General features: G+C 40.5%; 1 long non-coding RNA gene across 5 annotated transcripts in view; it reads right to left on the bottom strand.

The window, feature by feature from the left end:
* The window catches only part of LOC115353219, a 44439-nt gene that overhangs the window by 6017 nt on the left and 26297 nt on the right, over positions 1 to 12125 (bottom strand). For 4 of the 5 annotated variants that reach the window (XR_003927495.2, XR_003927494.1, XR_003927493.1 and 1 more), the window contains one exon: positions 1919 to 2541. This is a non-coding gene — a long non-coding RNA (uncharacterized LOC115353219). Of the gene's footprint in view, positions 1 to 1232; positions 1525 to 1918; positions 2542 to 12125 lie in introns of those variants that run through there. The other variant, XR_003927496.1, reaches the window with a different exon arrangement.

The following is a 12125-nucleotide window of genomic DNA, read 5'->3' as shown; positions in this document are numbered from 1 at the left end:
ACTGCATAACCCAGAGATAAATATGCAAAAGCGAAGCATGAGGTTGCTTTGTTTTCCTCATAGCAAATCACGAGCCCAGTCACCAAATCTCAAGTGTTATCCATGGATAAGGTAGAACATTAACAAAAACTGAAACCTAACCCATGGTCTGGCAAGATTTCTCTGTAAAAAATCTATCATCCTAATCAAGTCTAATGTACAAGATAAAGAGATGAGCTTGTGATTCCCAACACCACTGCGCTGGCACTGGTGTCTACCTTGGTAGCTTACAAACGCAACAGGCCACTACAGTTTGACTGGGAAGAAGATTAAAGGGGCAAGCCGAGAGCAGTATTTTCTATTATAAAAGTTTTTGCTACCTATTTTTGAGACCAAGGATCATACGCATCGCCCCTGAAATTCATCTGGGACAAAATGGGGAGAGTTGAGGAGTGCCTTCTCTTGTTTTCTGACAGAAAAACATAGGTAGGAGAAAAAAACACCTTTGGTTTCTATTTCTTTATTTACACTATTAGCAGACTATAGCAACACACCGCACACCCCCAACACCTGCTGCACTGAGAAACTCCAGAGGAACTCATTTTTTGGGCTGGGAACACTGAAGAGAAAACAAAAGCTAGGGTAAACTCTCCCGAAATAGTCCCCGAGACTCGAAAGCAAACCGGGTACACCCATGGCGTTTACTACCCAGGCTTCTTCCTTCCCTTCCTCCCTAGAGGTGGCCAGCCTTCTCCTACCGGCTGATGTTCTGTATTTCAATGAGCTGAATATTCACGTTCACGTGCTAGACAGGGAAACACTTACACCCAGTTCTAAAAGCACTCATTTTTTTCTCAGTCCTTGTTAAAAATACTTCAAGCCATAGCTATAATAAGCTACATTAAAAGAATACTACTTCATTGCAAAGTTTAAATACTTAATAGCCTTAATATTTGTCTTCATCCACTTTGCTGAATTTTTCCACAGGACCGCGGCTGCCCTGTGTGTGCAGGACACACGCTGCTCAGGAAATGAATCAGGGTTGTGTATCGAATTAGATTATTTATAGGTTGGTATATGTGTTTGCTCTAGAAGTTGTGCAGAGAACCAGACAGACAACTACAGGAAGAGAGTGATGGGCATGTGGTTAAGGCAGTTGAACCCCACACAGGAACGCTCCGTTCTGCCTTCGCCATGGGCTTCTGCGAAGGAGGAGCGAGTCAGACCGAGCACCTTGGCAGGTGGCCACCAACCTTGTCTTCCTCTTTTTCTGGAAGTCCAAACCGAAACACCTTGGGCCTTTTACGTAGAAATGCAAAGCAGCTGATTATAATGGAAGCTTTGGCTTTTGAGGGAGAAATGGAGCTGGAGGCACAAGGTTAAAAGGCAGGAGAAGCCAATTAATAACATCGACTTAGCTACTGACTGAACGAGTGGCTCGTTTTTCTCCTTGGTCAAACAGGACAGCGGTGCTTTTCTGTTGTCCTGGGAATACGCAAAAATTCATCAAATACTGCGAAGCTCTTAGATATCATCATAATAAGCCTACAAAGAAAAAAAAAATTAAGCTATTTCCAATTCTCCATATGCAGACAAAGTTTTGGATCTTTTAATCTGTTAATTATCCTATACTGCTACATACATGCTTTAAAAAGTCTATACAATATAAATACTAACATGCGTAGAGATGGAGCATAACCATTTTTCCCCTCAAACTCTATTTTTAATGTGATTTTGCAAAGTCCTTTCCAGCTTTTACCAGGGTTATTTAGTACTCAGTGAAACTGCAACACGGTCATATGGAATAGGACAGGGAAGAGCACTCAGTGTAAACAAAAGATATTCTCTGGTTCATGAAAATAAAAAAATCCTTACTCTCAGCTGTACAGCATGTCATGTAACCACAGCCACAGAAACAGAAAAGCAACAGGAGAGCTAGTAAAAGTTAATGCCTTTTCCTACTTATTTTATTGGTCTACATCACAGAGTATCATCATATTGAAAGCTTTCAGTAACAGTAGGCTACTAAGAAAATAGCAGATTGCAAAATAAAATGAAATAGATGTACTTTGTGTCCAACAAATAAAAACCAAATCTACCAACATTTTAAAAATGACCTGAATAGAGTTCCAACAGTTACTCTAACTTCAAAATCTGAGTTAAGAGAAATACCACAACGACTGAAAACACAGGTGATGATCCCCTCCATTTTAGGTAGGAAGCCATTGAATGTAAAAATACAGCACAATAATCACGGCGATCATGAGTTTTTGGCACATGACACAACAGAAATATTTTAATGATGTCTGACAACATCCCAAGCACGTGGTATCTGAATGCTACTAAAGTAGATGTGCGTGAGACTCAAAGACAATACCGTTATGTAGGATAATTTTCATGAATTAGAAGCAAATAGACAGGGGAATAAAACAGAAATTTAGGTTCAGGCCTACAATCAGATCTTCAGAGTAGAAACTTGCAGTCATCCAGAGTCCCATCAACTCAGCCAGGCCCCATGGCTGTTGAGGTCCATTTGAACAAATTCAGTGGCAGGATTAGGGCCTAAAGATGTAAACAGAAAAAGGATGAGATCAGGTAACAGCGCACAGCAAAGAGATACCAAACTAGTCCCAGAAAAATAATCTGAGTGTCTAGACCATGACGAGGTTTACATTTTTACCACAAAACACTGCAGCTACAGGAAAGGCTATGGTGATATCTTACATCAAGAGGTTTATACAACATTAATTGATCACAGCATATTCCCCTTCAGGCAAACACGAGTACCTGCAGTGCGTTTGCTCACCTCCTGCGTGCTGCTGCTTTTTCATATTTATATATAATTTGTTTTATTATTTTAAATAAAAGAGAGCGGTCTAAAATCAATAAAGATGATATTTTTATCTTCATCAGCTCTTCATTTCTAGACATGTAGATTTTTAGCCTCTTAGTAACATGGTGGCAAAAACTAAAATAAGATAATCTTACCATATTTTAAAACACTGTAAAACCGACAGAAAGTAATGTCATTTCTATAAAAACATTTGCTGTTATGCCTATCTGAAGGCTGTGAGAAGTTCTAGCTTGGCAGCGTGTTAGATGAAACCACTTTTTATGCCGATGTTTCTCCCTAACGTACTAATAAAAGCTCACAGTAGCATACACCTAGTATCATACACAATTGCCAATGAGAAAACGTACTGTCTCCAAAAAATGTCTACTTTCTACGGAGGTTTGCCTACCGAAATACAGGCTTTAATACAACAGGAATGTGCGACAGCAGCGGTGAAGACACTACAGGGATATCAGGTTTATGGCGGAACAAGCACACAGAGCCACAGGCTACACCATGGAGTATCGTGTCCCCCAAAGTTGGGCAGCAGCACTCCACCCCAGAAAGGGGTCCGTGCCTTCTGCTGCACCTAGCACCTTCCTTTTCCATCAGTGCCCCTTGCAACTTCACCAGTACTACCACTTCGAGACAGCCAGACCAAAGACAGCATGAGGTTGTCCGGGAGTATGATACAGTTCTTCCCTTTACTGTAGTGGAGTTATGCCTTCAGAGATCAGCATGTAACCAGACAAACTAATATAAACACACTGTCAAATAAAGTAATTAAAAAAAAAAAATTGTTCGGGAGAATCAACTCTCTCTGATTACTTTTACTTCTCTTACTTGATGGCTTAAGACGCAGCAAGATCCTTTATAAGAAATAATAACTTTAAAAATTATTCCAAGATAAGTGAGGACACGAACATCTGAAATTCATTGAAAGAGATGTTGATTTGTCTATGACACTGATGGAGAGGTAAGGACTCAAATTGTTATCATTTCTAGGTGGAAAAAAAATACCGTATACAGTTTTCTATTCGCTATGCACGTGGACATTTAGACGCCCTTTTTGCCAAGATGTGACACGGACTTTAATTAGACTACTTATATATGAGGAGACTCATAGATACGCAAGAGAGATGCGATTTCCGAAATCTGTGGGTGAAGGTAATGGTTTTGTCTTCTTAGTGTTGGTGCTAGCTCAGGATAGATATAAAAACCTTTATTTCCATTTCAGTGTTGAATTCCCACTCGCATACCACACGCATGTCAGAAACCGGTACCTCTTAAAGAACCCGCAACGCCACACTCAGTATCCCATTTCGGTTAACTCTATCTCAAGATAGAGCCCGCCTGTGGCTCAGAACGCGCTCCCCAGCAGCGCCCGTCCTCGCTGCGCGCAGGCGGGGGTCCCAGCCGGGAGCAGAGGGATGCCCGACCTCCCGCCCCGTCTCTCCCCGCCGGCTGCGAGCATCCAGCCGCCGCCGTCCCGCAGACGTACCGCGCTTCCCGCCCGCAGATGCCGTGAAGCGCGTTTGCTCACGAATTCACAGGTTTTTAGCAAGCAAAAGGTCATTTACTGCCTCACCTGGCCAGCACTGCTCTTGCTCTGAATAACCCGAAACTACTGAAGGGCTATAAATACAAAATTCCTTTCCAAAGAGTTACATTTCTGAAGAAAGGCAATTTTAAAATTTCTCTTCCCTGAGCACAGTACATACTTCAATATTTTAATCTGGACACTTAACTGCTAGACACCTAAACCAATCTTTCTTCTTCCTCTTGCAAAAATGCATTAACGGTTTATACTTCCACACCTGGTGGAAATGTATCTATTGTAAAAATGACAAGAAAGGAAATAAAAAGCTGTTTGGTTTTTTTTTTTAGTTCGGGTTATGCCTCCCTGATACTAAAGTTGCCTCATCTCTGGTTTAAGTGAGAAAAGCCTAGAAACAATTCTAATTCACACCGGTTTGCTACCATACCCATACAACTATATGCCAGTGGAAAATTCGCCAAGAGCAGATGTTATTTCCTCTGCCCTTTCTCCAGTCCCCCTTCTCAACCTGTGAGTTCTGCGACATGCTGAAGATGGAAGGAAAGGATGACTGCGGCTGGTATGGGACCTGGCTATAAAAGCCTCAAGCAAACTGAAAGCTTCCTCCTCCCGGGGAGAATTCTTACATCATCAGGCGGGATCAGAATAAGGAATTGAACCAATTAATTACATTACTGAAGCACTATGGAGTATAGTTATTAGCAGACTCGGGTCCATAATTTAATTGTAAAAAATTGTAAAAAAAATGACTGTACCCAGTGTTCATTATTATTATAAACCAAATAAAAAGATCAGTGCCTTCCCAGCAAACACAAAACACACCTTTTCATGCGAGCCACCCCACTGTGACATTACAAATCAAACTCAACGATTAATGTCCAGTCCTTGGTGGCAGGTGGGGAAATATTCTAAGCAATACTACATGGCAGGCAATCATAGGAGTGAGGAACTCCAAATAATAATAAACAATACAATTATATTTGAGGACAGATCTTGAAGGTTTTCATATGAATTACTTAACTGCTGGTGACACATACAAAGCTGCACAGCTACACCATCACCATGCCTATTGCTCAGACACACAACTCTAGCATCACCTTAGATCCTGAATTTACTTCAAACCCCAAGATTCATATTCATAATTTGCAGATACTTTCAGTGCAACGTTTCCAAGATGCTATTTTTCTTAATTCTTCCAATCAGCTGAAGCATTCAATCAGGTTATCATCGCCGCGTTTTGATTCAGCAACATTTTTCTCTCTGCTTTTGAGAAATGCAGCCTAATCTCACTCGCATTCATTCAAAAAACTGCCGCAGAGACCCTTTTCCTAGTCGATCGCTTGGAGAACACATCACTGTCTCCACAGCTCTCCCTGACTTCTCCTGCAATATCTGTTACTTGTCTTCACTTTCAAGGTCCTTCCTCGCTTATCACCACCGCACCTATTGTTCCTTAATCATCCCAGGAAGCCAGCTGTGGTTTGCTCACATTTGAAGCCAGGCCAATTTTCATGAAACATAAAGCTGAGAAGACCGTTAGATCATACTGTCGGATTTGTTTATTATTTTGTGTTTGGCTAAAACATTTTCAAAACCTCCCACATCTTACTGAAAAACAAAAATTAAAAAAATTTGGAGATGCTTCTTGAATCTCTTGCCTTCCTATCTCCCACCTGTCATTCAGTGTCAGGAGTCCAGCTTCCAGCTCCTCTCTGACCCACATGTTATATTTTCAAACAAACCTCTTCCACCTTTTCCTGTTTTACACATTACACTTTTGGGAAACTCCCTTAAATATTTGAAAACGTACTTCATTGCTGTTCTTCAAAGCTTTCTCTGAAATTCAGTTTACTAAGATGCCCCATGAGCAAAATGTGCAATAAGAAGGTATATACACACCACCTATTTTTAAGTCTCTAAAGTAGGCAAGTGTAGGATGTAGAAGAGAGATCCTCCTATACAGTAAATGGAGAGAGGTTCCTGTTGAGAGTGGTTTTGATGACAGAACTCCTAAAATATTCCAAACTGTCCTCTGAAGGAGTCTCTGGATAAGCTGTGGAAATGGCCTAAGGAGATAAGTCTTTTGATTTAGGTACACAAGTTGGATGCCTGAAGTATGAATGTTCCCCCTCAACTCCTAGTATTTCCCTTCCCATCTGTGTATAATTTCTCTTTTCAACTGTATTATATTTACACTGCAAACATTTAGGATTGCAGATAATCTTTTCAGCCCATGTTTGTGTGGTGCCTGGCACCACAGGAACTTCAATGTCCAAATAACACTATTTTACAATAATACAAAAACAGTCTTACAATGCTATGCAGTATTTTATTAAACAGTACCTGATCATGTAATTATCATAGAATTATGCATGCATGCATGCCAGGTAGAAGGTGCACAGCTACGCATCAAGTTCAACTTTGTTATTTTCTAAATTCCTTAATCCTATAACAAAGAGCGGGAATGTGTTCATGGCTGGCACCAGTTGGTTTTCTCCCCGGTGTGAACGATGGGCAAATCCTTGAGACAATTCAACACAGTGAAAGAGAAGGGAATAAGAGGGATGGGAAGGTATATGTGGATCTAGGATGCATACAGAATTTTTGGCAGGGGAAGCAGGATGGGGGAAACAAACCATGGAAACCCTTATCATGTGTGTGACACATGTCATAAGCTATTTTCTGAACCAATCAATGAGAAAATGGTAAAATGTAGGACTGGTAAGATAAAAGGAAGAAATATGAGGAGCCCCTTCGTATAGGTGAAAAGTTCATGCCCCACAATGCACGCTCCTCCCTGTTAAACTTACCCTATTAAAAAGGAGATTTCAGTAACATGAAGAAGGTCCCTAAAGCCCAAAATAAGGAAGCAAAACCCCTAGATGTATCTCACATGCTAAGAAAATCTCTGAGTCTCCAAAAACATGCTTATTGCTGGGGAAAAAGATAATAAAACATTATGAAGAAACAATGAGCTTCAAGAATTTACCTGAATCAAATAGGAGTCTCACACAAATTTGGAAATCTAATCCTAGTACAAATGATAAGCAAAAGTCATGTCAGGCATTATGTAAAAAACCGAACAGAACAACTACTACTGATGATGATCTAGTTCTTGCTCCAGATCTATTCATCCAGATAACAGAAAAGAAGTTCTTTCAAAGCCTGACGTAAGAGAAGAATTCCTCCTGAAGCAAACAAACAAAAAAACCCCCTAAGACACAGACAGTCATAGATCAAAACCTGATGAGAATAAACAATGCAAAATAGTGGATTAAATGATCGATTTCATTATAATAAATTTCATTAATGGCAAAGAGTTAACTGCAAAGTGTCTCAAAAGAATGGGTTTGGTCCTATGTTATGGTATAGCTATTAATCATCCAGAAACTGGGGTGAGTACCATGGCATAAAATCTGCAGTTATTTAGGTTACTAGGAATCATGCAGAACTGTTAATCTAACCAAAATGAGTAAGCAGACCCCAAAAATGCCAAATCAAGTTTAAATGATGATAGATAACAAACACATACTAAAATAAACGCAAGAGAATACAGTCTGTGTTTTATGAGGTTTCAAATTAGAGGCGCAACTGTAGGGAACTTAGTGTGATAAAACTCAATGTGTTAGGCAAGGGGAAGGTAACAGTCACCTACAAAATCTCCAGATAAGTTGATGTTACCCACTGACATTTATTCTCCCACAGATTTAACTCACTCACACTCTAATGCTCACTTAATCACAAGCACCAAGACTTATCTGTCCAAATGGTCTGGCCAGGATAACTTATGTGCAAAACAGAGGACAAGGGCCATCAGCTATCAAGTCCTCGCTCCATTTCAGGAGTTGTTCTTAATTAGCAATAAAAAACTTTTTTTGAGCAGATCCATTAGGATATCCTTCAGGAATCATCAGCTATGACAAGGCAGTTCTTTGCCTCAGGATCTTGCTTACCTCACCTTCCATAAATCTTGGGCCATATTGCTGCCCATTGTCTGTTTTCCTTGTTTGGAATACAGGTCCGAAATGTCTGCCTGCAGTCTCTTCTCGTGTTTGGCTAACAGGAAAAAGAACGGTGTATGTGATATACTACAACCTTGTTGCCATCCTCCTGCTGTTAGGATGCAAGGTCTTCCGCTGCAAGTCATCTGTGCTGTGGCACACAGATACTGCTGGGAATGGTGTCCTGGAAACGGTGTCCTTCGTTATCAGTACAGGCCATTTCTTTAACCCTTTGTTTCGCTCTTTCACCTTACGCTTACATATACATTTCCATCCATCCTGCATTTATACCAATCTTAATGCTTCTGTTACAAATCTGCATAGTTTTATGCTAGTTAAGCTGATCTGACGCAGATCCCTGTGGAAAGGACACATTCCATACTTCTACCTCCTCCTTCCTTTGCCATGTGCTCCTCTCTTCTTGCAACAACAGCAGCAGCCATCACTGCTCAGGGAGCAAACCAAGAGGAAAAATCAACCCTTTATTGGTAAAACTAGGATTGTTTTTTTTAAACGGTGTAGTTCCATGCACTGGATCACTGGGGCATACGAACGCCAGTGTCAGGTGCAAGGGAGGTGGTAGGACTGCTCCTCTTTAATGGAAGTCATCCCGTAGATCTGTTATGTCGTAATGGGAAAGAACACCAGATGCTTTGGCCTCAGGAAGGAACCAGGGCACCACTTCAGCAGTTTAGTGGAAATCTCTGCTCAATACGCCATTACAATCAAAATAAAAATAATAGGCTGCTGAAACAATGGAAGAGAATTAGAAGAAAGCCAGTGTAATAGGATTATAAAAATCACCGATGTGACCTTACCAGAAAAAAACCCCACGAGGTACAGGTCACCCCTTCTCCAAAAGGGTACCAAAGAACTGGAAAGGGTTCAAATGTGAACAACGAAAAACACTGAAAATATCCTATGAAGAGAAATTAGGAAGTTTAAAATCAAGAGTATTATGAGTGGACATACAAAATAACAATTGCTCTAGAGAGGCCAGATCAGACATTTCTATTCTTGCTATCTTAAAACACAACAAAAAAATATGGAGAAACGTCCAAAGCGTGGAAAATTCAAGACTTATCAAAAGAAATGTTTTTCACATCATATGTAATTTATTCATATTGATTATCAAGGAAATTCGGTTATTAATGTAAATACAGTGTCCCTATCAACAATAGTATAGATCAAACCAGTTACTGCATAAAGAAATCAGGAAGAAACTTATTTGGAGTTAACATCAACTGAAGCAGTGGGATATATTTATTAGCGAAACAGGAAACTGTGTGATGGTTTAAGACAGTATGATAACTCCTATGTAAACATACGAATTAAAAAAAAGGAATAGCAATCTGATTTCATTATTGAACTTCTATTCACAATCTCACAGTAACTCTTCCCATGGTTTGCATTAAATGCTATTAATAGCTCATTAACAACAGTATAGTCATATAAGATTTTGAAACAACTAAAGCTTGGACACATTAAGCTCTTATGTAACCAATAAAGGCAAATACATGAAAAATGAAAATCAGCATGATTATAAACTCATTTTCTCCATCACTGCAGGTTCTACATAAAATGTATTTTCCCTGATTTCCAATCACAGCCAGTTTCTTAGAAGTTTGTCTACTTTTCAAAGACCTGAAATTGAACATTTTTCCCCTTACCGATTTTTTTAAGTGGTTTTAACAAGGATTCTCATCATACATCTTGCTGAAAAGCACCCAAAAAGTGACTACTTACTGATCACCCACAAACAAAGGAGCTAGAAATAGCTTAAGCACTAATTTCTTAGTATGCCATCACTATACTGCTTGGTTAGATCATCCTGCTTTAGTTTGAAATGCATATTGTCACAGCACGTACTAGAAAACACATTACACCATTGTATTAGTCATTACAAAGACATACAGAAAATTATAATTCTTTCTCAAAGAGCAAAGAGTCTTAATTTTATGGAGATAGGCAAGGAAAAAAAAATAAAAGATAGCATAATGTTGGGGCTTCATGTATTTCGTCCAAGTTCCTTCCACTGTGTCTGGGAAGGTAAAGCGAATATACTATTGTCTGGGAGTGGGGGAACAGGAAGGAGAGGCTGCCAGTATTCCCAACGCAAGGATGGGGCTTCATGGTTTAGTCAGTGGCTGGGTCAGGTAAACGGTGCAGAAATAAATGGCTGAAGCATCACGCAGTACAATAGAGGGTACAAATGAAGACTCAAAAGGCCAATAATACAGACAGCACAAAGAACCAGAAAGATCGCCTGGGAACTCTTTCTTGGATAGCAAGAATGCAGCTGGTACCAGAATGAGGGAAACTGAGAAATTTAAAGAGCTACATAAACTTTGCGCAGTGACACTTGAATGTAGGCACGGGTACTGGTTCTGTTAAGAGAAGGGAATTTCAGCGGATGTACAGCTGTGGGTCTTTTCTGTCTGCAACGACAGAAAAGCTGTCTGGCACAAAAGCAAGTCAACAGGTTGCAGAAAGGCAGTATACAATTTCTGAACCCAAAAGGCAACATACCTTTCATCTATGTTCTGAAAGCAACAGACCATTCACTACCAGGCAATCGGAACATAAAATTTATTCCCCTTGTTTAACTTACTGTGTTTTGCAGATGACACAGGCTGTGAATTTGTCAGTAAAAGAATTGTCGCTTGCCAGAGATACCTTTTAGTTGTATAGCTTTTGCCTGTGATCATTTTTATAACACACCCCATTGACAAATATTGATCACTTTATAAAAGGGACGTTTTGCTTTCCTAAAGCTATTATATGCTTGAAAATATGTACTGAATATACATAACTTGAAATATACTTTGCTGTACGTTTACCTGCAAAGTTGCCCCACGTGCTTTTTTCCTTTTAAGTAGAGGGTGGGCAATTGCAATAAACTAAACTCATGGGGGAGAAGGTGTAAACTAACTTCATTTAGATGGGACGGACTTTCTTGTTAAAGACATTTCTTTGCTCATTCCAATAGTATGAAAGCTATTTACTTGGTAATAAAAGTTTTTGGACTGAAACAGACATTTCTGAACTTCTTGTTGATGATTAATGTACAGTTTAAGAGAGCCATTACTTTGTGGCAGGCGCTATAGAAGCCAAGTGTCAGATAATGTATCAGCTTCTGCCCTGCTTTAATTCTCATTTAATGATCAGAACCCTTTTATTCTTAACGTCTTGCTTTAAACTGCAAAGAGTTCAGCAGGACACGCAGCAGTTGCCGTAAGAGTAGAACACCCGTCTTGCAGCGTGAGCATCACGCGGGCGTTAAACGGAAGGTATTTTAGTATTAGCCAAAGCGTATTTTCGAAGATGACCGTTTTCCACAATCCGCTGTATATCCATCCATCAAAGGGAGACCTAAGTTCATGCTGCATACGCGCAAAAGAACACCGACATGAAGCAATAAAATCACTTCAACTCGCGTGGTGAACTTTCGGATTGTACTTATCGTGCGGCCTCGTACGTCGTGCAAATCACTTTCCTGAAACGAACGAGACGTTTCTTGCTGTCGTTAAATGCTTTCACCCGTAACTATTCACGCCTCTTTTCCCAAGGCAGGCAAACCCTCCGGGCAGGGGCGCGTCTCCGTTCTCGAAGGCACACGCTCCCAGCACCACAAGACCCCACGGCGCGACCCCGTCAGCAGCCGTCGTACGGTGGCGCCAGGACGCGGGCAGGAGGGAGGCGGGAGCGGGCAGCGAGGGCACGGAGGACCCGCGGAGCACTCGGGCCCGCCGCG

This window comes from Aquila chrysaetos, chromosome 19 (assembly GCF_900496995.4).
Source record: "Aquila chrysaetos chrysaetos chromosome 19, bAquChr1.4, whole genome shotgun sequence".
In the NCBI taxonomy this organism is placed as follows: Eukaryota; Metazoa; Chordata; class Aves; order Accipitriformes; family Accipitridae; genus Aquila; species Aquila chrysaetos.
This window is presented reverse-complemented; position numbering and strand designations above follow the sequence as displayed.